At 41.7% G+C, this 27,200-nt stretch overlaps 1 pseudogene; it reads right to left on the bottom strand.

Moving 5' to 3' along the window:
* The window catches only part of LOC128696931 (Y+L amino acid transporter 2-like), a 78,854-nt pseudogene extending 66,735 nt beyond the window's left edge, over nt 1–12,119 (bottom strand).
* Nucleotides 12,120–27,200: the final 15,081 nt, after the last annotated feature.

The raw sequence follows: 27,200 nt of genomic DNA, 5'->3' as shown, positions 1-27,200 counted from the left end.
ATACATGGGAGAGGAGGCATGTAGAAAAGAGGTATACATGGGAGAGGAGGCATGTAGAAAAGAGGTATACATGAGAGAGGAGGCATGTAGAAAATAGGTATACATGGAAGAGGAGGCATGTAGAGAAGAGGTATACATGGAAGAGGAGGCATGTAGAGAAGAGGTATACATGGGAGAGGAGGCATGTAGAGAAGAGGTATACATGGGAGAGGAGGCATGTAGAGAAGAGGTATACATGGGAGAGGAGGCATGTAGAGAAGAGGTATACATGGAAGAGGAGCATGTAGAGAAGAGGTATACATAGAAGAGGAACATGTAGAGAAGAGGTATACATGGGAGAGGAGGCATGTAGAGAAGAGGTATACATGGAAGAGGAGCATGTAGAGAAGAGGTATACATAGAAGAGGAACATGTAGAGAAGAGGTATACATGGAAGAGCAGGCATGTAGAGAAGAGTTATACATGGAAGAGTAGGCATGTAGGAACTTTCAGTACAAGTGACAAGACTCCGGCGGGCTGTGGCTCCTCACTGGCCTTTACGCTTCAACAAACCTTACAAAAAACTTGGTAATGACAAAAGGTCACAATTCACAAAAATCATTTTAGATCTTTTCTTCTTTCTTTCAACAAACCGGCCGTATCCCACCGAGGCAGGGTGGCCCACCGAGGCAGGGTGGCCCACCGAGGCGGGGTGGCCCACCGAGGCAGGGTGGCCCACCGAGGCAGGGTGGCCCACCGAGGCAGGGTGGCCCACCGAGGCAGGGTGGCCCACCGAGGCAGGGTGGCCCACCGAGGCAGGGTGGCCCACCGAGGCAGGGTGGCCCACCGAGGCAGGGTGGCCCACCGAGGCGGGGTGGCCCACCGAGGCAGGGTGGCCCACCGAGGCAGGGTGGCCCACCGAGGCAGGGTGGCCCACCGAGGCAGGGTGGCCCACCGAGGCAGGGTGGCCCACCGAGGCAGGGTGGCCCACCGAGGCAGGGTGGCCCACCGAGGCAGGGTGGCCCACCGAGGCAGGGTGGCCCACCGAGGCAGGGTGGCCCACCGAGGCAGGGTGGCCCACCGAGGCAGGGTGGCCCACCGAGGCAGGGTGGCCCACCGAGGCGGGGTGGCCCACCGAGGCGGGGTGGCCCAAAAGGAAAAACGAAAGTTTCTCCGTTTAAATTTAGTAATATATACAGGAGAAGAGGTTACTAGCCCCTTGCTCCCGGCATTTTAGTTGCCTCTTACGACACGCATGGCTTACGGAGGAAGAATTCTGTTCCACTTGCCCATGATGAAGTGGATTAATTAGTACTGGGACACAGGTGGCAGTATGATGGGCATGTAGCACCTGATCGTAAATAAATCATGGCAAACAAGCAAAATTTTTTTTTTCCCGTGTATTCTTTCACCACAATATATATAAATATGTACACTATGTACAGAGAGTATATAAGACTAGAATGGAACAAGAGCCGCTGTAAGTACAGTGCTCACCACCAGAGACGGTGGAAGTCTATCATTTTTATCAAGTCAGTTTGCAGAATTCGTGGGCTTCCAAGTGAATAGCTGTTATGAACCAGTAATAAGCATAGCTCTTGGGCCACCCAACTGCTACACTATGACCTGCTAGTTCACTGGGTGAAAATGCATGTCACACGACTTCTTGAAACGGGGGCTCCTTGGCGCGGTGAAGAGGCTCTTGGCCTGAGGAATTAGATTTTTTGGTCTCCTTCCTCAGACCGAACCTAATTATCCCCCAATCCTCCCTTCCCTATGCCATATTCCCCACCCTCCCTTTTTCCCTTTTCTCCTCCTCCTCCTCATCCTTCCCTTATTCCTTTCCCATTTTCAACCTTTGGGCTTCTTCCCACAGGCACTCTAGTACCTAGGTAGAGGGGCGGGTACCGGAGTCCATCCCATTCCGTTGAGGTCTTTGGCGGTGGTGTAGGTTGCCGTGGATTCTGGATCACCTGGGGATGTCCCGATTCCTCTCTGGTTTCCTGGGGGGATGGCTTTGGGTGTCTTTCGGGTGACGGGTGTATCTCTGTAGGCTGCCTGTCGCATTCTTGGGGTGGTGGCCAAAGGAGGTATGATTTATGTCGGGCATCCGGCCACCCTCTCTTTTGTCCACCGAGGTGGCTCGGCGGATGTGAGTTTGCTATAACAGATTGCTGGTTTACTGGCATGAAGGGTTCCATGCCACATCTGCACTACTTGCGGTGTAGGGTCCTCTTGGACATGGAGGGGGGACTTACGACCCTTTTTTGTCTCCTAGGAGCTATTCCTCCACATCCCCCCTTTTTTTCTTTATTTTCCTTTTTTTTCTTTTCTTCTTCCTTTTTTTCTACAAAACAACAAGACAGAAGTGACCTAACCATGGAGTCCCAAATCCATGGACCTGCTCCCCATGGGCCCCTTAATGATACCACACCCTGTTCCGACCCTGCCTCGTTTTTTGACCGCTCTTTGGACATTCTTTATGCCCCTGTACTTCTGGCAGTACCGTTTCATCACTCCTTCGTTACGTTTGACCTCCTCTTTTTTTTACTATGTTTCCGGCTTCTCCTTCTATGGCCCGGCAATTTTCGGATCACCCACCTGTCCTACGTCGGACCAACTCCGATCCCACACCTGAACGCCCAAGACCATCACTTGATACTTCTATACTTCCTTCTCATTCTTCTCAGAAAAGACCGGCACGTCACATACTCCCTTCACACGCTGTGTTTCAAAATACACAATGGACTAAGTTGTTTACTCTACGACCGACTTCCTCTACTGCGTATCTTTCCGAATATAGCATTGGCAAGGCGCTCCTACACCATGCTCTCGAGAGCGGTACATGCATCATCACTGTCAAGAAAGCTATCCAAGCTCTCGATCATTCTCTCCACACAACTGTCGATACTATTCCTGTAACTATTGGTACTGTCATTTTGCCCCATACCATTGTCCAACAGAATTTCCAGACCTGTGGCAATGACATTCTGGAACAGGTAGAACTCCAAGACCTCTCAATCCTCAAAGTAGGCACTAATATCCTCCCTGCCTGCAGGCGGAGATGATACCCTTGCATTGTAGCTTGCTTAACTTTCGACTGCCGTGAGCTTCCGTCCTCTGTATATATTACGGGACACCATTGCCAAGTTCAAAAGGTGATCCCTGCACCGCAACAGTGTAGAAATTGCTGGCATTTTGGTTATGCAACAAAATATTGCAAGTCCATGGCTGAAAGCCCAGTCTGTGGTGTAGACGACCATACCAATACGTCTTGTAGTCTACCTCCCTCTTGCCTTAATTCTCATGAGGCTCACCCATCTTACTCCCGCCGTTGTCAAGTTTACTCAAATGAGCGTGAGATCCGTTGTCTCAAAGAGGCAGAAGGCCTCCCATATGCTATGGCAGTCTCTCATCTACGCCTCCAAGGGAAACTTCCCTATATTTCTTATTCTCAAGTTACTAAACGTTTCCCCTCCTCTGGGGTCCCAACTTCTGCAGCCTCCTCTGTGGTCACCCCGTCCACAGTCACCCTTGTCTCTAATTCTTTTGCTGTCCTGGACTCAAGTCCCTACCTCGGCACCTCATTCTGTTCTCACCTCTTCCTCTTCTCACTCACAAGTTTCTGTGTCTACGAGACCTAGTACAACACCTACTCCCCATCGCTTCTCTCCTTCTCCGAAGTCCACAACATCCCCATTGTTAAAATTTCCTTTAACACCTCCTTTCCTTCTGCAACCTACACATTTTTCCTTTCCAGTCTCTGTAACTGGTTCATCACCTCTAACTGGCTCTGTTACGAGTGTGGAGGTTTATCCTCCTCCTCGTACAGTACCTTCTTCCCTTGTCCCTTTCCAAGTTTCTTCCTCTTCTGCCCCCTCCCTGGTCGCCTCTTCTCCTGCCCCCTCCCAAGCTTCTTCTCTAGTTCCTTCTACCCTTTCGTCCCCCCCCCCTACTTTAGTACAGTCCATCGTCTCCCCTATCTTTACTCCTCCTTCCATCTCCAAAATTGTACCACATACAACGTCCTTGTCCTCAGAAACACTCGAAGCTATCTCAGAATATATTGAGGAAACTAGATCATTGATGGACATGGCTTCACTTCCTGTTCCTCCTCTCCACTCTTCTCCGTCTGCACACCTCCTTTCTTCGCAGCGTCCCAATCCTTTGCTGCTTAAATGTTTCCCGCTACCTCCACATGTGGACTTTTCTAACCCTACTAGTCAGCAGATACCTCTACCTTCAAATTTCTTGTATCTTTCTATTCGCAAATCATGGCTTATTTACAATGGAATATCTGAGGCCTCGGAGGTAACTGGGGTGAGCTTCAGGTGTTGCTCTCTCAGTTTTCCCCCGTTTGTGTTTGTTTACAAGAACCCAGATTATGTCATTAATATTCATATAGTTTATTTGGACATGATACATAGTTATACAAGAAATTATAGGACTAGCTGGGTTTACATGCCAAAAGCCCCTTGTATGCAGAGCATTATGGGCAGGCTTAAAATTAACTTAAAATTAACAAGCAATGAAGGTTCAGTGGTAGAAATTACCATAAACAGTTAACAATATGAAATACAATTGAGTATTTGAAACATTGAAATTTGAACATATCGATACTGAAGCATTATAATTATACAAATTTTTCACATTAAAATGTATAACAAAAGATGATCAATTTGCTAAATGTTGTCTTGAAGTTTTAAGATTTAAGTAATTGCGAGAATTATTGGTAATGTTAAATACTGAGTGTTGATTATTTAATCCTGGGCGAGTAAGTGGTTTTTTAGAAGAGTCTTAAATTGATTTTCAGGCCTGGTTACTTTAGTATGCTCTGGTAATGAATTCCAGATTTTGGGGCCCTTTATGTGCATAGAGCTTTCACACAGTATATGGACACGGGGTACATGAAAAAGAGATCTGTGTCTTGTGTTATGGTCGTGTGTCCTGTCAAGGTTGTTGAGGAGAAGTTTGAGTGGAGGGTTTATGTTTGCGTGTATTGTTCTATGTATGTAGTAGGTACATGAATAAGTGTGGATGTTCTTTATGGTGAGCAAATTTAGACTACTGAATAGAGGTGGAGTATGCTGTCGCGAGTGGAAATTAGTTATCATTCCGATTGCAGCCTTTTGCTGGGTTATTAGAGACCTTAGGTGATTTAATGTTGTTGATTCCCATGCACAAATTCCATGTGTGAGATAAGGGTAGATGAGTGAATGATACAGTGTAAGGAGAGCTGATTGTGAAACATACTACCGTATCTCTGATAGTATGCCTACTGTCTTAGAGATTTTCTTGGAAATTTGTTGTATATGTGTCTGGAATTTGAGGCTACTGTCTAGGTGGATTCCTAGGAATTTTCCCTCTGTGAGTCTTGTGATGGGTGATCCATTTAGTGTTATGTTAAGTGGAACATTTGCAGCTCTGGTTCCAAACTAAATGAAATAGGTTTTGTCAGTATTTAGGGTAAGTTTATTAGTCATCATCCAGGTAGATATTTTCTGCAATTCAGCACTGACTGTGTTGGCGAGTATGGCTGAGTTTGGGTGTGAGAAGACGTATGTAGTGTCATCTGCAAATAATGTGGGTTATCCATCTTATCTCGGGCTATGATTTATTATATTCTTCGGATCCTTTTCCCGATGGAGCCTTGAATGAGAGTGCACTTCTTACTCATTCTTTCTCTTGCATCGATCTCTCGGTCTACTCTTCCTCAGCTGCACTAGACTTCACCTGGTCTGGCCTCCCGGACTTGCATGACAGCGATCATTTTCCAATCATCCTTACATGTAGTTATTACATGTAGGGGCTCTGGTGGCCTGGTGGTTAACGCTCTCGCTTCACACGGTGAGGGCCTGGGTTCGATTCCCAGCCAGAGTAGAAACATTGGACGTGTTTCTTTCCACCTGTTGTCTATGTTCCCCATCAGTAAAATGGGTACCTGGGTGTTAGTCGACTGGTGTGGGTCGCATCCTGGGACACTGACCTAAGGAGGCCTGGTCACAGACCGGGCCGCGGGGGCGTTGACCCCCGGAACTCTCTCCAGGTAAACATCTTCGTATTCACCACCTCCTCGTACCCCACGTTGGCAATGTGACCGAGCAAATTAGGACCTTTACTCGCATCTAACTTCTTTTAGTGAGGTTCCTTCTTCGTCCTCCATTGATAAGCTTTTACACCTCTTGTCGACCTCAGTTTTGACCGCAGCTTCTCATTTGATACCCAAAACCTCGGGCAGGCATTCTCAGAAGTGCGTGTCTTGGTGGTTTCCTGCTTGTGCTCGGGCAGTACATTTGAAATACGCTGCGTGGGGCAGGTACCGGTACAATAAAACCACACAGAGACTCCTTGATTTTAAGCAGAAGCGAGTGGTGGCTCATCGTGTCATCCGTGACGCTAAACACACTTGCTCGCGGGATTATGTTTCTACCATCACTTCTGCTTCCTCTATGAGTGCAGTCTGGAAAAAAAGTACGGAAACTGAGTGGTAAATATTCTCCCGACCCGGCTCCTGTTCTTCAGGTTGCCGGTGTTGATATTGCAAACCCTCTTGACGTTGCCACCGAAATTCGTAATCATCTTGTCTGTATCTCTCAGGGGCTTCATCTATGCCCTTCGCTTAGTTCCTCAAAGTCTGCCGAAGAGTTAGAGCCCTTAAACTTTTGTTCTATCAGAGAAGAATCTTATAATGTGCCTTTTACACTTCTGAAACTGAAGGCAACACTCTCAGCTTGCTGATCATCGGCAGCTGGGCCTGACGGCATTCATATTCGGATGTTACAACATTTACATCAGTCAGCCCTTGCAGTCCTCTTACGACTCTATAATCTTATTTGGTCACAAAGAGTTCTTCCCCACCTGTGGAAATCTGCCATTGTTCTTCCTTTCCGCAAACCGGGTACTACGGGACATGATGCCTCCCACTATCGTCCCACTGTTCTTGTAAGCAGTGCATTTTGGAAGGTGATGGAACATCTGGTAAACAGATGTTTGATATGGTATTTAGAAACACACAACAGTCTCTCCACTAGTCAATATGGCTTTCATATGGGCCGTTCTGTAATTGACACCTTACTACGCTTAGATATGTATGTCCATAATGCCTTTGCCAATAACTACTCAGTTATTGCCATCTTTTTTGACCTTGAGAAGGCATATGACACTACCTGGAGGTATAATATCTTGGCCCAAGCCCACTTAAGCCTCCGAGGCAATCTACCATTTTTCCTTAATTAAGAACTTCTTAACTGAAAGGCATTTCCGTGTTCGGGTTAATAATATGCTTTCCCCGGACTTTGTACAAGCTAAGTGTGCTCTGAGCACAACATTTTTTCTCCTTGCTATAAATGATCTGGCCTCTGTTCTTCCATCCAATATTTGTCATCCCTCTATGCTGATGACTTCGCTATAGTTTGTGCAGGCGCTGACTGTCGCCTCATTGCAGTTTCTCTCCAGCATGAGTTCAATCGTGTTTCCAGTTGCGCCACCACACATGGGTTTAAATTTTCCAGTACTAAAACTCGCCAAATTACTTTCACCAGACGTTCTGTCATCTCTGATCATCCATTGTACCTCTATGGCTCACGTATCCCAGAACGTGATACGGTCAGGTTTCTAGGACTTCTGTTTGACCGTAGGTTATCCTGGAAACCTCACATTACCTCTCTGAAGTCAACTTGTCACAGCCGCCTGAACCTCCTTAAAACCCATTGCTCATCTTTCATGGGGAGCTGATCGTAGAACTCTCCTTCACCTGCATTCAGCCCTAATTTTATCGAAACTCGATTATGGTGACCAGATATATTCAGCGGTCTCTCCTGCTACTCTCTCTAGCCTTAATCCCATCCATCACCAGAGATTACGTTTATGCCTCGGTGCTTTTCGCTTTTCACCAGTTGAGTCTCTATTCAGAGGCGAATATTCCATCCTTGACCGATCGCCGTGATGCTCATTGTCTTCGTTTTTATGTTCGCTCTCATGACCTCCGCAGTCCTTCCATATGTAGGATAGTCACTGATATTAGTAGACGTTCTTTATTTGTTCGTCGGCCCTGTTTACTTGTCCCTTTTCTCTTCACTTACATTCGCTCTTGTCTTCTCTTCAGCTACCACCTTTCTATGTTCATGTAGCATCTCACTTTTCCCTACCCCATTGGGAAATTCCGACGGTTCGTGTCTGTTTTTCCATTGCCATGCGCTAAAGCCTACGGTGGTTTCTCGCTCTCTTTTTCTTAACCACTTCCGATCTCATGCCATCACAGTACACCGATGGTTCCAAGTCTTCTGACGGCGTCGGATTCGCAGCAGTGTTTCTGGACAGTGTCGTGCGAGGGCATTTATTATTCCCGGCTAGCATATTTACGGCTGAATTGTATGCCATTCTTGTAGCACTTATCCGTATTGCATCTATGCCTGTGTTACCATTTGTGGTCGTTTCAGACTCCCTTAGTGCTTTACAAGCTAAATGAAAATTTCACACACCTTATCCCCTGGTTCTTCGTATCCAACTTCAGTTACGCCGTATCTCTATCAAGCACAAAGATATTGTTTTTTCGTTGGGTCCCTGGTCATGTTGACATACAGGGCAATGAACAGGCAGACACTGCTGTACGGTCAGCAGTACATGACCTCTCAGTTTCATATAGAGGTGTTCCATTCACAAACTATTTTGCTGCAATTGCTACTCACCTTTGCACCCGTTGGCAACAACGTTGGTCTGATCTGCTCTATAATAAACTGCATTCTATTAAACCGTGTATAGGTTACTGGCCGTCTTCTTGTTATTAATGTCGAGGTTGGGAGACTACTCTTCCCTGTCTTCACATCGGCCACACTCGTCTTACTCACGGGTATCTCATAGAGAGGCGCCCTGTTCCTCTCTGTGAGAATTGTCAGGTTCCAGTTTCTGTTAGCCACATTCTGTTGGACTGCTCACTCTATCAACGAGCACGCAAAATTTACCTCGAACGTCGTCACCGCTCTACTGCCCTTACTTTACCTTCCCTTCTTGCTGACGGACCTTCCTTTAACCCAGACTCTCTCATTGACTTTTTGACAGCAACTGATATACTGCACAAACTCTGATGATGACGTCTCTAGTACTTCTCACAGTCCTTTCTCCCTCAATCTCTTGCTACCCTCTACCCCTGCACTATCCACTGCCCCGCTGCACTCCATAACCTAATAATCATCCCTCTCCCTTTTGCTACTCAATACCCCTACATCCTTCCCTGCCCGGTGGCGCTGTATGACTTGTAGGTTTAGCGCTTCTTTTTTATTAGAATAGTGATAATGTTACACGTCGAATAAATTTTAGCATACCCGATGCACATCACAATTAGACAAGATGAATATTTCACTTATCAATAATGAGATGTATTAGCCACTAATTACGAACTCTCACTGACAATACAACAGCCATTCCAACACGATGATTCCTGCAGTGTTAGTAACATAATTAATGAAGTGTTAGTAAGGCTATTCCTGCAGTGTTAGTAAGGTCATTCCTGCAGTTTACTACGGTCATTCCTGCAGTGTTAGTAAGGCTATTCCTGCAGTGTTAGTAAGGTCATTCCTGCAGTTTACTACGGTCATTCCTGCAGTGTTAGTAAGGCCATTCCTGCAGTGTTAATATGGTCATTCCTGCAGTGTTAGTAAGGTCATTCCTGCAGTGTTAGTAAGGTCATTCCTGCAGTGTTAGTAAGGTCATTCCTGCAGTGTTAGTAAGGCCATTCCTGCAGTGTTAGTAAGGTCATTCCTGCAGTGTTAGTAAGGTCATTCCTGCAGTGTTAGTAAGGTCATTCCTGCAGTGTTAGTAAGGTCATTCCTGCAGTGTTAGTAAGGTCATTCCTGCAGTGTTAGTAAGGCCATTCCTGCAGTGTTAGTAAGGTCATTCCTGCAGTGTTAGTAAGGTCATTCCTGCAGTGTTAGTAAGGTCATTCCTGCAGTGTTAGTAAGGTCATTCCTGCAGTGTTAGTAAGGCCATTCCTGCAGTGTTAGTAAGGTCATTCCTGCAGTGTTAGTAAGGTCATTCCTGCAGTGTTAGTAAGGTCATTCCTGCGGTGTTAGTAAGGTCATTCCTGCAGTGTTAGTAAGGTCATTCCTGCAGTGTTAGTAAGGTCATTCCTGCAGTGTTAGTAAGGCCATTCCTGCAGTGTTAGTAAGGTCATTCCTGCAGTGTTAGTAAGGTCATTCCTGCAGTATTAGTAAGGTCATTCCTGCAGTGTTAGTAAGGCCATTCCTGCAGTGTTAGTAAGGTCATTCCTGCAGTGTTAGTAAGGTCATTCCTGCAGTGTTAGTAAGGCCATTCCTGCAGTGTTAGTAAGGTCATTCCTGCAGTGTTAGTAAGGTCATTCCTGCAGTGTTAGTAAGGTCATTCCTGCAGTATTAGTAAGGTCATTCCTGCAGTGTTAGTAAGGCCATTCCTGCAGTGTTAGTAAGGTCATTCCTGCAGTGTTAGTAAGGTCATTCCTGCAGTGTTAGTAAGGCCATTCCTGCAGTGTTAGTAACGTCATTCCTGCAGTGTTAGTAAGGTCATTCCTGCAGTGTTAGTAAGGTCATTCCTGCAGTGTTAGTAAGGTCATTCCTGCAGTGTTAGTAAGGCCATTCCTGCAGTGTTAGTAAGGCCATTCCTGCAGTGTTAGTAAGGTCATTCCTGCAGTGTTAGTAAGGCCATTCCTGCAGTGTTAGTAAGGTCATTCCTGCAGTGTTAGTAAGGCCATTCCTGCAGTGTTAGTAAGGCCATTCCTGCAGTGTTAGTAAGGTCATTCCTGCAGTGTTAGTAAGGTCATTCCTGCAGTGTTAGTAAGGCCATTCCTGCAGTGTTAGTAAGGCCATTCCTGCAGTGTTAGTAAGGTCATTCCTGCAGTGTTAGTAAGGCCATTCCTGCAGTGTTAGTAAGGTCATTCCTGCAGTGTTAGTAAGGTCATTCCTGCAGTGTTAGTAAGGCCATTCCTGCAGTGTTAGTAAGGTCATTCCTGCAGTGTTAGTAAGGCCATTCCTGCAGTGTTAGTAAGGCCATTCCTGCAGTGTTAGTAAGGCCATTCCTGCAGTGTTAGTAAGGTCATTCCTGCAGTGTTAGTAAGGTCATTCCTGCAGTGTTAGTAAGGTCATTCCTGCAGTGTTAGTAAGGCCATTCCTGCAGTGTTAGTAAGGTCATTCCTGCGGTGTTAGTAAGGTCATTCCTGCAGTGTTAGTAAGGCCATTCCTGCAGTGTTAGTAAGGTCATTCCTGCAGTGTTAGTAAGGTCATTCCTGCAGTGTTAGTAAGGTCATTCCTGCAGTGTTAGTAAGGTCATTCCTGCAGTGTTAGTAAGGCCATTCCTGCAGTGTTAGTAAGGCCATTCCTGCAGTGTTAGTAAGGTCATTCCTGCAGTGTTAGTAAGGCCATTCCTGCAGTGTTAGTAAGGTCATTTCTGCAGTGTTAGTGTCATTCCTGCTGTGATAGTATGGTCATTCCTACATTGTTTGTAATATAATTACCTCTTATTAGTAGAATAATATGGGCGAAGCAGTAAGCCAGTGAATGACCAGAAGACTCACTGAGTGAGTCACTTAATAACTAAGACCATCTATCAGCCGTCTTGTAAAATCTGTGTTAAATTAGTTGTCAGCACTCACCCATCTCAGTGACGCAGAAGGCTCCACAAAAGGCGACAACTCCAGAGGCGCCCCACAGCACCAGGGACATACCCACACTACCTGTGTACCACAACACCGTCCTGGGCGTCACAAAGAGGCTGGAGTTCACAATAATACCCAACATAAACCCCACACAGTCAAGCAGTCCAAACTCTCTCTTGAGTTTTACCTCGCAGCCTTCTAGCACCTCACTATACACCTTGCTAACATTTTCACCCTTAGCAGCCAGCTTGTGTTTGTGTTCATTAGCCGTGCTTTTCATTTTTGCAGATGATTCCAGTGCTGTCTTCTCCGGTCTATGTTTCGAGATGCTTTTTGTCGCTATATTTAGCCCACGAAGACGGGTGATGCTGATTCGTGTCCGAGCATTTTTTTCGTTTTCCACGTTGAGGTCTGTTAGTGTCACTGAGCCCGCTAAATTGAGTTCCTTATGTTTCATTCTCAATTCATCTTCATTGATCATTGTGGCTCCAGAACTAGGCTTAACTGCCTGGTGCTCCATGACTTGTCTTTTACACCTGATTTCTGCCTCTGTTGGGACCTGTCTGGGTGAAGTATAGAGAGAGACTCTCACTAAGTGCGATATCGTCATGAAGTGAGATGACGTTCATGTTGCAGCGGCGGACGATGTCTGTATTGTGGCCAAAACATGATGTTCCACCCCCATCGTCACATAACATTTACCCAAAAATGTATGTCAAGATCTAACAATGTTGCCTGGCATAAAAAGTTCGTAATTAAGACGCAATGGGGGTCAGTTATTTGATAATAAGTTAAAAACATTACAATACACTTCCATAACCCACATTTTATACCTTAATAAATTCTGTCAGTGTACTCTTCCACTGAATTACCATAGGAGGTTTGAAGACGGTATTTTGCGTAGTGTATTCACAGTTTTATGTCTAAGGTATAATTTATAATAACTCTTTAAAACTCACTGCCAGACGAAAATTGTGGAAAAGAATGCACCATCACGCAATTATTGCACATAGGATGACATATTAAAAAAAAAAGTATACTATTGTTTTCTTTAAATGGGGCATCTTGAAGCTAGTGAATATCTCTGGGTCCAAACAATTAGAGATATCCATCCATTCTTTGGGCCAAAATTGATTAATTCCCTATCTCCTTACCTGGAGTTCCAAACTGTTGTTTCCTGTCATTGAAACTAATGTATAATATAATAATAATATAAAATAATATAATAAAATAATAACTTTATTTCTACAAGTACATGTACAAGGTATACAGTCCAAGCCGACGTCAATGATATACTAGTATATAGAAAGTCCCTTGTTATGCTGAGCAATTCGGGCAAATTAGGTCAGTTTTGTCCCAGGATGAGACCCACACCAGTCAACTAACACCCAGGTACCCATTTTACTGATGGGGTACATAAACAACCGGTGTAAAGAAGCGCTCCCAATGTTTCTACCCTCTCCGGAATCGAATCCGGATACTCGCTATGTGAAGCGAGAGCTTTAGCCACCAGAAATAACCCGCACATAGGAGAGAGGAGCTTATGACGACGTTTCAGTCCGACTTGAACCATTTACAAAATCATACTAACAAAAAGGAGTAAATGTGGGAGTATATACAGGCCGACAGACAAAGACAGGACAAGAGAGGTAGTAGGAAAGGAAGTAGAGAAGTAGTGGTACAGGTAGTAGTAGTAGTAGTAGTAGTAGTAGTAGTAGTAGTAGTAGTAGTAGCAGTAGCATTATTATTATTATTATTATTATTATTATTATTATTATTATTAGTAGTAGTAGTAGTAGTAGTAGTAGTAGTAGTAGTAGTGGAGTAGTGAGTTTAGACGAGCAGTGTCAAAAGCACTTGTAGTGAGAAGGTTAGAGAGATCTTGTAGAAGAGAAGCAAAGACAGCCCATTGACGCTGACGGATAGTAAAGAAGGCATCTTCAGTTTGACACTTAGTTGAGAGAATGAGCTGTTGAAGCAGGAGACGGGCATGATCATGCTTTCTCTGTCATGAAAAGTGTTCTTATCTCCCTCTTTCTCCGTGCTCTCCGCATTTGTGATCCTCAGTTCCTTGAATCAGAAATTTCCTCTCTTCATAATTCATTTTCCCGTCTTAGCTACTCTTCCCATTTCATAGACTCTGCCTTCTCACGTGCTAAACAGACTTTCTTCTCTTCCAAACTCTCTACTCCTGAGAACTCGCCTGTCCTATGCCTTCCCTATATTTCCAGTCTTTCTAATCTCAACAGCTCTCTCCCTTCCTTAGACATCAAACTTACTTATCACCAGACTAACACTCACCAATCTAGTTGATACCTTTCCTCCCTCTATAGACGTTCCTGGTGTCTACTCTATTTCTTGTTCATGTCCTCTTCAATACTTTGGAGAAACTGGCCGATCTCTTTCTGACAGATTCGGGTAACACAAAAGTAGTGTTAGGCTTGCCGACACTAACAATGCTCTTTTCTGTCACGTCAGAGATCACAGTCATCCTATTGACTGGTCTTCTGCTAAAACTGTTTTCTCTACTTCTAACTTCAACAGTCGCCGTCTGGTTGAATCCTCCCTAATACACAACTTTCCTTGTATGAATCTTAGTCCTTGCATTGTCTCTGTAGATGCCTTCCTTTCCCACTACATTGTAAAAATGCACCTGTGACTTAACCTGAGTCTTTATTCCCCATCCTCCGTCTTTCCCTTTCCTCTTTCCTCCTTCTCCATTGGGTTTCCTTTCTTCTGCCTTGGGTATTTGGTTCATTATTATTATTCCCCTCTTCCTTTATTTCTTGCTCCTACCCTCTGTGGGCCCCTAGCTCCCTTGTGGGCCCCTAGCTCCCTTGTGAGCCCCTAGCTCCCTTGCAGTGCTCCTCTTTCTTAATCTTTGACTGACTCCACTACTACTACTACTACTACTACTACTACTACCATCTCTACCACTATTTTTCTTCCTTTCCTACCACCTCTCTTGTTCCGTCCCTGTCTGCTGGCCTATATATACTCCCTCCTTCTCTCCTTTTTGTTATTGTGACTTTCTAAATGGTCCAAGTCGGACTGAAACGTCATCGTAAGCTCCTCTTTCCTACGTGTGGACTATTTGTGCCTTGTTCCAGCCACGGTATTGTGCCTTATTTGTTATTTAGCCACCAGTCCGCGGGGCCTGGCTAGAGTGGCTCCCCTGAACGTAGTTACCTGGAATTCGTTCTTATTTCTGCAATATTGCAAGCTCTTGAAGATGTATTGATTGCAATACGAAAAGCCTAGAACTATAATTCAACTCCCCATGTGGTTGTTTTGCATCTTGCATCACTTGTTCATGATTATAATTATGGTTGGTATGGTTGTTTTGCATCTTGTATCACTTGTTCATGATTATAATTATGGTTGGTATGGTTGTTTTGCATCTTCCATCACTTGTTCATGATTATAATTATGGTTGGTATGGTTGTTTTGCATCTTGCATCACTTGTTCATGATTATAATTATGGTTGGTATGGTTGTTTTGCATCTTGTGTCGCTTAGTTTGCGATGTTTGCATTATACATCTTTTCATATTTTTTTTTTACCAATTGGAATATTTTATTACATAATATGGTACAAAAGATTTAAGAGATACAAAGGTGATATAAAGGTGGCATATAAGGTACATGTTGTTACGTGTGTATCACCGATTATAAGGTGAAAATCTCATCCAGCTCCTCAGAGCTTGGGCGTGTGCCCAAAATACAGCAGGCATTACCCCTTTGAACAGCCGCACTGAGCCGCTGGAACAGAAAACTAGCTGCCCTGGGATCCCTAGTTACCCTGATGAGTCTTTTTTCCAGCTCCTTAAGGAATTTAGATGCATTCTTTCCCCATGAGCCAAGGGTTTCTGAGCCTATGGGAACAAAAATATAATGATGGGCAAGTTCTCCATATATATATATATATATATATATATATATATATATATATATATATATATATATATATATATATATATATATATATATATATATATATATATGGAGAATATATATATATATATATATATATATATATATGTCGTGCCGAATAGGCAGAACTTGCGATCTTGGCTTAAATAGCAACGCTCATCTTGCCATATAAAACAAGCGAAAATTTGTGTATACAATAATTTCGCCAAAATCATTCTGAACCTAACGAAAAAAATATATTTCACTGTGTTTCTTTAGCATTAAATTATTGTAAACAAATCCAAAATATATTTAGTTGGGTTAGGCTAAAATAAATTGTTCTTGTTATAATAAGGTTAGGTAAGTTTTCTAAGATTCTTTTGCAGCAAAATTAAAAATTTTTACATTAACATTAATGAAAAAAATATATCTTTAAACGTATAAGAGAAAATTTTAGAAAGGACTTAATTTTAAATGAGTTCTTGCTAATTGACCAGTTTTACATATTCGGCACGACATATATATGTATATATATATATATATATATATATATATATATATATATATATATATATATATATATATATATATATATATATATATATATATATGGTAAGCTGAGGTCAGTGGTCACGTGTGGTCATACCTGCCTAAGCTCTTGGGAGTTAGCGTGGGCTGTTACCAAGCACCATGGCTTGTTGTAGTGTTTTAGAATCTCAGGTTCAAGTGTTGAAGAAGGAGATTCTACTTCTTCAGGAGGAAAATAGGAAGCTGAAGCTTCACATAGATGAGTTTGGGAGCGAGTGTGAGAAGGATTTAGCTGGTAAGGAAGGAATGGTCACCAGCAGTGATAGTGGCAGCCGCTCTAAGTGGCAAGTGGTTCACAGTTCAGGAAGAAGGAAGATGAGGAGAGCTAATAGAGAAGATGTGAAGGTAGGAAATCGATTCTCTGTTCTCCAAGACGAGCGTACTTCAGTGGTTAATGAGGTTGAAGGTACCACTGATTCCCCTGCTAATCAAGGTAAGAATATTTTGAGAATAGGTGATTCTCAGGTAAGATATATGGACCATGCATTTTGTAAGAGACAGAAAGGTCAGACAGAGAGTGTGTCTTCCTGGAGCTGGTGTTGGTGACATAGTCAGCAGGTTGGATAATATTATGGCAAGTAATGGGAACAAGCCCATTATCTGTCTTAGTGCTGGGGGTAATGACACTGGGAAGGGCAGGAGCGAGGAGCTGCTGGATAAGTACAGGTCAGCCATAGAAGTAGTTAGGTCTAAGGGAGGGATCCCAGTCATATGTAGCGTCTTGCCTAGAAAGGGAGTGGGCAATGAATGAATGTCTAGGGCAATTGGTATAAATTGCTGGCTAGACAGGTACTGCAAGGAACTTGCAATCCCATTCATTGATAACTGGGACCTATTCTTTGGCAAACGTAATATGTATGCAAGGGATGGGGTTCATCTCTCTGGGGATGGAGTGGTTGCATTAGCTAATTCAATTGAGAGGGTAATTGATGACTTGTCTAGGAATTTAAACTAATAGATTATAGAGGTATGGGTGTTTGTGGGAAACAATCAGGCTGCAGTATTAGGGTTAAAAACAACAGTTATTACTGGGATACCTCAGGGATATGTTTAAAAGACAATATTCAAAATAAAGTTGCTAGTAATGGCAAATCAGTTGATCAACAAACAAAGATAGTAGAGGGCAACGAGTGACTAGCTCCCTTAAGGTTTACTATACAAATAGTAGGAGTCTAAGAAATAAGATAGATGAGCTAAGATTACTTGCAAGTGTAGGTAATATAGATATTATTGGTATAACAGAGACCTGGCTCAATCTGAAAGATAGAGAAATGCCTTCTGAATGCAACATACAGGGTTATAAACTATTCCACACTGATAGGGTCGACAGGAATGGTGGTGGAGTGGCGATGTATGTCAGAGAAAATTTAAATTGTTGTCTTAGACATGATATAAGATTAGAAACATCGAACACAGAATCTGTTTGGCTACAGTTTCTCGAGGGACGTGACAAATTAATTTTGGATGTGATTTATAGGCCCCCAAACCTTGATAGGGAGTGCAGTAAGCTGTTATGGGACGAAATTCATAAGGCATCTAGATATGAAAATGTTGTGATAATGGGAGATTTTAACTTTAGACAAATTGATTGGAACAATATGACAGGAAATCTTGAGTCTAGTGACTTTCTTGATACTGTTCAGGATTGCTTTTTAGAACAGGTTGTGACAGAACCAACTAGAGGAAACAATCTGCTTGATTTGGTTCTTGCCAACAAAGAATCACTAATTAATAATCTTGAGGTTAATGATGAGCTTGGGGAAAGTGATCCCAAATCACTTAGTTTCAATATATCATGGAATTACCCAGATAACTGCAAATAAAGCTCTGTCCCAGATTTTCGCTTGGCGGACTTCATGGGACTGAAAAATTACCTTGGTGGGCTAAATTGGGATGTCCTGACTATGGGTCAGGTAGGTGATCATGGTTGCCAATATGACGTTTTTCAGAGCATAGTTCTAGCTGCCCAGACAACTTTTGCTCCGAGTAGGGAAATTAGATCTAACAAAAATGATCCCAAATGGATGAACAATTAATTAAAACATCTCATTGGTCAAAAGAGAGGCATATATAGGCGTATTAAAAGAGGGGATGGGCAGTTAAGAAATCAATATATTCAATTAAAGAGAGAAATAAAGAAAGGAATAAAAAAAGCAAAAAGGGATTATGAGGCTAAGGTCGCAAGGGATTCAAAGACTAACCCAAAAGGGTTCTTTCAGGTATACAGAAGTAAGAATAGGAACAAGACTGGCTCACTTAAGAGTAACTCTGGTCAGATCACTGACAGTGATAAGGATATGTGTGAAATTCTCAATTCCTACTTCCTCTCAGTTTTCATCTAGGAAAATACTAGCAATATTCCTGAAATAATAGATTATATAGAACAGGATAATAAACTATGTACGATTGCGGTAACTAGTGACATGGTCCTCGGACCAAAAGAGAAACTAAAACCTAACAAATCCCCAGGTCCTGATGAACTGTTTGCAAGGGTGTTAAAGGAATGTATAGAGGAACTTAACATACATTTAGCTAATCTTTTTAACATATCACTACAAACTGGCACAGTGTCTGATAAGTGGAAAATGGCAAATGTAATACCTATTTACAAGGCAGGTGACAGGTCCTTGGTTTCGAACTATAGACCAATAAGCCTTACCTCCATAGTGGGAAAATTTATGGAATCAATAATTGCCGAAGCAATTCGTAGCCATCTTGATAGGCACAGATTGATTAATGAATCTCAACACGGTTTTACAAAGGGGCGTTCCTGTCTTACGAATTTACTAACTTTTTTCACTAAGGTGTTTGAGGAGGTAGATCATGGTAATGAATATGATATTGTGTATATGGACTTCAGTAAGGTTTTCGATAGAGTTCCACACCAGAGGCTATTGAGGAAACTTAAGGCACACGGAATAGGAGGAGAAATTATTTCCTGGGTAGAGGCATGGCTGACAAATAGACAGCAGAGAGTTTGCATAAATGGGGAGAAATCAGAACGGGGCACGTCACAAGCCGTGTTCCTCAGGGGTCAGTGTTGGGCCCGTTGTTGTTCACAATTTACATAAACGACATAGATGAGGGACTAAATAGCGACATAAGCAAATTTGCTGATGACATCAAAATAGGCCGTCCAGTTCATTCCAATGAGGACACTAGAGCACTCCAGGATGATTTGAATAGACTTATGCAATGGTCGGAGAAGTGGCAGATGCACTTTAATATTGACACATGCAAAGTTCTAAATGTTGGACAGTTAAATAACCATGCCACATATAAACTAAATAATGTAGATCTTAATACTACTGATTGCGAAAAGGATTTAGGAGTTCTGGTTTAGCAGTAATCTAAAACCAAGACAACAGTGCATTAGTGTTCGCAATAAAGCTAACAGAATTCTTGGCTTCATATCTAGAAACATAAATAATAGAAGTCCTCAGGTTGTTCTTCAACTCTATATATCCTTGGTTAGGCTTTATTTTGACTATGCTGCTCAGTTCTGGTCACCGTATTACAGAATGGATATAAATGCTATGGAAAACGTACAGAGGAGGATGACAAAGATGATCCCATGTATCAGAAAACTTCCCTATGAGGATAGACTGAGGGCCCTGAATCTGCATTCTCTCAAAAGGCGTAGAATTAGGGGGGATATGATCGAGGTGTATAAATGGAAAACAAGAATAAATAAAGGGGATGTAAATAGTGTGCTGAAAATTTCCAGCCAAGACAGGACTCGCAGCAATGGTTTCAAGTTGGAAAAATTCAGATTCAGGAAGGATATAGGAAAACACTGGTTTGGTAATAGAGTTGTGGATGAGTGGAACAAACTCCTGAGTACAGTTATTGAGGCTAAAACGTTGTGAAGATTTAAAAATAGTTTAGGTAAATGCATGAGTGGGTGTGAGTGGGTGTGAGTTGAACCTGACTAGCTTGTGCTGCTGGGTCTGGTGCCGTGCTCCTTCCTTGAGTGAAGGTGACCAGACTGGATGGGTCATTGGACTAATCGGGGGAGGGGTCATTGGTCTCAGCCGGGGGGGGACATGGACCTGCTCTGCATGGGTCAGTAGACCTGTTGCAGTGTTCCTTCTTTATGTTCTTATATATATATATATATATATATATATATATATATATATATATATATATATATATATATATATATATATATATATATATAAAGGTTGGATGTGAAAAGTGGGTTATAGTAAGCGTATATGCACGTGGAGAAGAGAGAAGTGTAGAGGAGAGAGAGAGATTTTGGGAAATGTGGGGTGAATGCGTGGGGAGTTTTGAACCAAGTGTGAGAGTACTTGTGGTTGGGGATTTCAATGCTAAAGTGGGCAAAAATGTTGTGGAGGGAGTAGTAGGTAAATTTGGGGTGCCAGGGGTAAATGTAAATGAGGAGTCTTTAATTGAGCTATGTGTAGAAAGAGATTTGGTATTAAGTAATACATATTTTATGAAAAAGAGGATAAATAAATATACAAGGTATGATGTAGCACGTAATGAAAGTAGTTTGTTAGATTATGTATTGGTGGATAAAAGGATGATGGGTAGGCTCCAGGATGTACATGTTTATAGAGGGGCAACTGATATATCGGATCATTATTTAGTTGTAGCTACAGTTAGAGTAAGAGGTAGATGGGAAAAGAGGAAGGTGGCAACAACAAGTAAGAGGGAGGTGAAAGTGTATAAACTAAGGGAGGAGGAAGTTTGGGTGAGATATAAGCGACTATTGGCAGAAAGGTGGGCTAGTGCAAAGATGAGTAGTGGGGGAGGTTGAAGAGGGTTGGAATAGTTTTAAAAATGCAGTATTACAATGTGAGGCAGAAGTTTGTGGTTATAGGAGGGTGGGTGCAGGAGGAAAGAGGAGTGATTGGTGGAAAGATGAATTAAAGGGTGTGATAAAAGAGAAAAAGTTAGCTTATGAGAGGTTTTTACAAAGCAGAAGTGTTATAAGAAGAGTAGAGTATATGGAAAGTAAAAGAAAGGTGAAGAGAGTGGTGAGAGAGTGCAAGAGAAGAGCAGATGATAGAGAAGGAGAGGCACTGTCAAGAAATTTTAATGAAAATAAGAAAAAAAATTGGAGTTAAACAAGTTAAGAAAACCTAGGAAATGAATGAATTTGTCAGTTAAAAACAGAGTAGGGGAGTTAGTAGATGGGGAGATGCAGGTTTTGGGTACGTGGCGGGAATATTTTGAGGAACTTTTATATGTCGACGAAGAAAGGGAGGTGGTAATTTCATGCACTGGCCAGGGAGGTATACCATCTTTTAGGAGTGAAGAAGAGCAGAATGTAAGTGTGGGGGAAGTGCTTGAGGCATTATGTAGAATGAAAGGGGGTAAAGCAGCTGGAACTGACGGGATCATGACAGAAATGTTAAAAGCAGGGGGGTATACAGTGTTGGAGTGGTTGGTATTTTTGTTTAATAAATGTATGAAAGAGGGGAAGGTACCTAGGGATTGGAGGAGAGCATGTATAGTTCCTTTATATAATGGGAAGGGGGACAAAAGAGATTGTAAAAATTATAGAGGAATAAGTTGACTGAGTATACCAGGAAAAGTGTACAGTAGGGTTATAATTGAAAGAATTAGAGGTAAGACAGAGAGTAGGATTGCAGATTAGAAAGGAGGCTTTAGAGTGGGTAGGGGATGTGTAGATCAAGTGATTGAAGCATATATGTGAACAGTATTTAGATAAAAGTAGGGAAGTTTTCATTGCATTTATGGATTTAGAAAAGGCATATGATAGAGTGGATAGAGGAGCAATGTGGCAGATGTTGCAACTATATGGAATAGGTGGTAAGTTACTAAATGCTGAAAAGAGTTTTTATGAGGATAGTGAGGCTCAGGTTAGGGTGTGTAGAAGAGAGGGAGACTACTTCCCGGTAAAAGTAGGTCTTAGACAGGGATGTGTAATGTCACCATGGTTGTTTAATATATTTATAGATGGGGTTGTAAAAGAAATAAATGCTAGGGTGTTCGGGAGAGGGGTGGGATTAAATTATGAGGAATCAAATACAAAATGGGAATTGACACAGTTGCTTTTTCCTGATGATATTGTTCTTATGGGAGGTTCTAAAGAAAAATTACAAAGGTTAGTGGACGAGTTTGGGAGTGTGTGTAAAGGTAGAAAGTTGAAAGTGAACATAGAGAAGAGTAAGGTGATGAAGGTATCAAATGATTTAGATAAAGAAAAATTGGATATCAAATTGGGGAGGAGGAGTATGGAAGAAGTGAATGTTTTCAGATACATGTACTTGAGAGTTGACATGTCGGCAGATGGATTTATGAAGGATGAGGTTAATCATAGAATTGATTAGGGAAAAAAGGTGAGTGGTGCATTGCGGTGTATGTGGAGACAAAAAACGTTATCTATGGAGGCAAAGAAGGGAATGTATGAAAGTATATTAGTATCAACACTCTTATATGGGTATGAAGCTTGGGTGGTAAATGCAGCAGCGAGAAGGTGGTTGGAGGCAGTGGAGATGTCCTGTCTAAGGGCAATGTGTGGTGTAAATATTATGCAGAAAATTCGGAGTGTGGAAATTAGGAGAAGGTGTGGAGTTAATAAAAGTATTAGTCAGAGGGCTGAAGAGGGTTTGTTGAGGTGGTTTGGTCATTTAGAGAGAATGGATCAAAGTAGGGGAAGGAAGGCGGGGTAGGGGTCGTCCTCGTAAAGATTTTGTGGGCGAGGGGCTTGGACTTCCAGCAGGAGTGCGTGAGCGTGTTCGATAGGAGTGAATGGGACCTGACGAGCTGTTGGAGTGTGAGCAGGGTAATATTTAGTGAAGGGATTCAGGGAAACCTGTTATTTTTTATATAGCCGGACTTGAGTCTTGGTAATGGGAAGTACAATGCCTGCACTTTAAAGGAGGAGTTCTGGATATTGGCAGTTTGGAGGGATATGTTGTGTATCTTTATACGTACATGCTTCTAGACTGTTGTGTTCTGAGCACCTCTGCAAAAACAGTGATCATGTGTGAGTGAGGTGAAAATGTTGAATGATGATGAAATTATTTTCTTTTTGGGGATTTTCTTTCTTTTTGGGTCACCCTGCCTCGGTGGGAGACGGCCGACTTGTTAAAAAAAAGATGTATATATATATATATATATATATATATATATATATATATATATATATATATATATATATATATATATATATATCAATAGCAACACTGCACTAGATAAGGACTCAAACCCATGTTGTAATGGCCCTCCTCATGGTGAGCTAGAACCAAATGACGCCTTAACCCACAGGACCACCCAATCCTACAAAGATGGCGCAGCCAGCAGAGCTATCTGTTTTACCGCCATCCTAGGACATTCGAGGTTGTTGGAACTTCTGGGCTAATTTTCATCCTCACCCCTGTTTGGTGTACTAGTCCACGAATCAGCATATATATATGTATATTATTGTAACCACGAACGATTGGTATTCATCAATAACAGCTAGCTCTGCTGGCTGCACAATCTTTGTAGGATTGGGTGGTCCTGTGGGTTCAGGCGTCATGTGGCTCTAACTCACCATGAGGCGGGCCAGTACAACATGGGTTCGAGTCCTTGGCTAGTGCAGTGCTGTTGTTGATCAATACCACTCGTTCGTGGTTACAATAATAAAAACATAAGAACATATGAAAAAAGGAACACTGCAGTATGCCTACTGGCCCATGCAAGGCAGGTCCAATTTTCCCACTGGCTTAAGTCAATGTCTTAATCTAGTCAGGTCAGTCACATTCACTTAAGGGAGGAGCACAGCATCTGACCTAGTAGCACAAGAAAGTCAGGTCCAACTCACACTCACCCACACCCACTCATGTATTTATCCAACCTTATTTTAAAAGTACACAAAGTCTTAGCTTCTATGACGGTACTCGGGAGTTTGTTCCGCTCATCCACAACTCTATTACTAAACCAGTGCTTTCCTATATGCTTCCTGAATCTGAATTTTTCCAATTTAAAACCATTGCTGCGAGTCCTATCTATGCTAGATACTAATTCCTGTTTTCCATTTATACACCTCAAGCAAATTCATCCCCCCACCCTAATTCTACGCTTTTCCAGAGAGTACGGATTCAGGGCCCTCAGTCTATCCCCCTAGGGAAGATTTCTGATATATGGGATCAACTTTGTCATCCTCCTTTGCACGTTTTCCAGAGAATTTATATCCATTCTGTAATACGGTGACCAAAACTGTGCAGCATAATCTAAACGAGGCCTAACCAAAGATATATAGAGTTGAAGAACATCCTGAGGACTTCTATTATTTATGCTTCTTGATATGAAGCCAAGGATTCTGTTAGCGTCATTGCGAACACTTATGCACTGTTGTCTTGGTTTCAGATTACTGCTAACCAGAACTCATAAATCCTTTTCACAATCAGTAATATTAAGATCTACATTATTTAGTTTATAAGTGGCCTGGTTATTTTCCTGTCAAACATTTAGAATTTTGCATTTGTCTATATTAAACTGCATTTGCCACCTCTCCGACCACCGCATCGGTCTATTCAAATCATATTGTACACAAACCATATTATACACATTGTACTCTGTATAATATGGTTGTGCAAGCATATATGTGTTCAATTATACATGTAGCCATTACATTCATATGAGTGTGATGTATATATGCAACGAAGAGCTAACGTGGTGTGCCTTTTCTAACCTTACTGCAACATGGCCTAGTGACCTGGAGCTCAGTAACATTAATGCAATGTAACGTATCTTAGCTTTGGCCCTCTCATCCTGAGTCTACATATATTTATCAGGTGTTGTTCAGTGCAAGTGAAGCAGAGTTTATGATGTTACAGTAGTTTTACAGTGAGACTACTTCAAGTGTGTATTCTTAGTTATTAGTATTCTTGGAATTAAATCTCCATTGCTATGTATTTATGAGAGTGCGATTTAAGATATATTACGCAGTCCAAATTTCCCTCCTACCTCCTCCCTTCTTTTCTGAATACATTCACCTCCTCCATATTCTCTCCCTCCAACCTGATATCCCTCCAAACTTGTTATCCTCATCACCTTACTCTTTCCTATATTCACTTTTAATTTTCTTCTTTTACATACCTTACCAAACTCATCCATCAACCTCTGCAACCTCTCTTTAGAATCTCCCAGCAGCACAGTGTCATCAGCAAAGAGCAACTGTGATAACTCCCACTTTCTGTGTTTGATTCTTTATCTTTTAATTCCACACCTCTTACCAACACCCGAACATTCGCTTTTCTTACAACACATCTGTAAATATATTGAACAACCATGGTGACATCACTCATCTCTGTCAACGGCCTACTTTTACTGGAAAATAATCTCCTCTCCTACATACTCTAACTTGAGCCTCACTATCCTCGTAAAAACTTTTCACTGCTTTCAGTTACCTACCTCCTATTCCTTACATTTGTAACTTCTGTCACTTTGCTCCTCTGTCCATCCTATCACACATCTTTCCAAACCCATAAATGCCACAAAAACTCCTTTACCTTTATCTAAATACTGTTCACCTATATGTTTCACTGGAAACACCTGGTCTACACACCCCCTACCTTTCCTAAAGCCTCCTTGTTCATCTGCTATCCTATTCTCCGTCTTACTCTTAATCCATTCAATAATAACTCTACTATACACTTTACCAGGTATATTCAACAGACTTATTACCCTACAATTTTTACACTCTTTAGTCCCCCTTCCCTTTATATAAGGAACTATGCATGCTTCCTGCCACCTCTAGGTACCCTGCCCTCTTCTATACATTTATTAAATAAAAACACTAACCACTCCAAAACTATATCCCCACCTGCTTTTAACATCTATCCCAGCTGCTTTACCCCTTCTCATTCTACCCATCTCTCTCTCTCTCTCTCTCTCTCTCTCTCTTCTCTCTCTCTCTCTCTCTCTCTCTCTCTCTCTCTATATATATATATATATATATATATATATATATATATATATATATATATATATATATATATATATATATATATATATATATACAATAAGATCACAGTAAACAGGTGATTTCAAAATATGCAAAACGACAACTCTGAAAGAATAGAGAAATTCCAAGCGCTTTCGTGACTACTCACATTATCAAGGAACTATGAATGTGAAGCATCCAAGGAAGCTATATAAGGGGTCCGGCCAGCACCTCACTATCAGATCCCACAACGGTTAAACACGTGACGCGAGGCGACCCAACTTGGATAGGTCCTTTGCACAACTCACCCCCAAGCTATTCTACCCAAGAAAATTTAAAAATTATTTGTCCAGTGTATTATTAAATTCTTCCCAAATTCTATTAATTATAAATGGATCTAATTTATATAAACCAAAGGAAATATTCATATTATTATCAAAACTGCTTTTTATGAAACAAGATTCAATTATATTCCTGTCGACCATGGACTTGCTTGATACTGCTTTCTCAACTTTTTGAAAATCAATTGGATGGTTAAAATCTCTTACATGAATAAATAGAGCATTGGAATCTTGTCCAGTTCTAATGCTATATTTATGTTGTTTTAATCTTAGTTCGAGATTTTTACCAGTTTGACCGTAATAAACTTTATCGCAAATTTTACAAGGAATCTTATAGACACATCCATCAGCATTTTGGGGGGAATTCTTTATCAAAAGTTTTTTTACTGTATCAAGATTTTTGAATACAACTTTAATATTAAAAGTCTTAAGAAGAGAAGGCATATCAACCAAGTTTTCATGGTAAGGGAGAACCAACATATTTTTAGTTGAATAAGGCTGGTTGTCCCTTTTTGGATTATAAAAAGTGTTTCTAGCAACTTTAAAAGATTTATCAATTACATTTCTTGGGTATTTTAAATCATTACCTATTTCATAAATTTTGGATATTTCCTCATCTATGAACTCAGGACTACAAATTCGTAAAGCTCTCAAAAACATTGATGAGAAAACAGACAGTTTGACTCTATCTTGATGCGAGGAATAATAGTGGACATAGGAACAGTTATTTGTAGGTTTTCTGTAAATTTTAAATTTGAATTCATTATTACCCTTAATAATTAAAACATCTAGAAAAGGCAATGAGTTATTTTCTTCAAACTCAACAGTAA

This window comes from Cherax quadricarinatus, chromosome 49, assembly GCF_038502225.1.
Source record: "Cherax quadricarinatus isolate ZL_2023a chromosome 49, ASM3850222v1, whole genome shotgun sequence".
Lineage (NCBI taxonomy): Eukaryota > Metazoa > Arthropoda > Malacostraca > Decapoda > Parastacidae > Cherax > Cherax quadricarinatus.
Note: the sequence above shows the minus strand (reverse complement) of the source record. Positions and strands in the feature narration are given on the sequence as shown.